The following is a 1,283-nucleotide window of genomic DNA, read 5'->3' as shown; positions in this document are numbered from 1 at the left end:
CATCCGATTTGAGCCGTTGTGTTGATTTGAAGGAACTGAAGTTGAAAGGGTTGAAAAGTCATGATTGTCATGTTTTCATGGAGCGCTTATTACCCGTGGCTTTTAAAAATTTACTCCCGACTACGATTTGGAATGCGATTCTGAAAATAAGTCAATTTTTTAGAGATTTATGTTCCTCCACGATATCAGTTGAGGACATGAGTCGTTTAGAAGACCAAATACCAGAAATTTTGTGTAAACTTGAGATGATATTTCCGCCTTCTTTTTTCAATTCGATGGAGCATCTACCTATCCATTTGCCATATGAAGCTAAAGTTGGTGGACCCGTCCAATATAGGTGGATGTATCCTTTCAAAAGGTTTCTTAATCATTTGAAGAAAAAATTGGTAATAAAGCTCGTGTGGAAGGTTCTATATGCAATGCCTACCTAACGGAAGAGATTGCCAATTTTTGCTCTCTTTATTTTGAAAAACATATTGAGACCAAAGCAAAATACTTGAATATTGATGAAGCGGATGAACTAGACACAAGTATACCCAAGTGTTTCCAAATGCAGGATGAAATAGGGTGTTCATCAGTTGGGGGAACAAGATTTCTGGATGACAAGGAGTATAACCGTGCCCACCTTTATGTGCTATCTAATTGTGAGGTTTTGGAGCCATATGAAGCTCAATTTGTGACAGATTTCATTAAAGATCACCCTAATGTGAACAGAGAGGATGTTTGGCATAAGCATGAGGATCAATTTCCAGCCTGGTTTCGGAAGCATGTATGTAAGCTAAATATTCAAGATGATGTGATAAGAAGCTTGGCTTTGGGTCCTTCTCGAAAGGTTGTGACGTGGAATCGATATTCAATTAATGGGTTTAAGTTTCAAACATTTGACTATGGCAAAAGTAAGGCTAAATGCAACTACGGCGTTACTATTTCTTCTCTTGATGGCAATGATTATTATGGCATATTAGAGGATATCTTTGAGTTGTGCTACAATGGCCGGGATAGGAGTTATAAAACCGTCTTATTCAAGATTAAATGGAGGGATAATTCCGTAGCCGGAACGAGAGTCCATGATCGTTACAAACTCGTGGAAGTGAATCATACTCGAACCTACTCTCAATATGACCCATTTATACTTGCACAACAAGCTCATCAAGTTTATTTTGCATCTCTTCCGAGCACAAGCAATGATAGACAACAAAAGCAATGGTGGGCCGTTTTTAAAACAAAGGCACGATCGAAGTTGATACATCTTTTTCCAAGAAGAGGTTGTATCGAAACAGTTT

This window comes from Silene latifolia, chromosome X (assembly GCF_048544455.1).
Source record: "Silene latifolia isolate original U9 population chromosome X, ASM4854445v1, whole genome shotgun sequence".
NCBI classification, from domain to species: domain Eukaryota; kingdom Viridiplantae; phylum Streptophyta; class Magnoliopsida; order Caryophyllales; family Caryophyllaceae; genus Silene; species Silene latifolia.
This window is presented reverse-complemented; position numbering follows the sequence as displayed.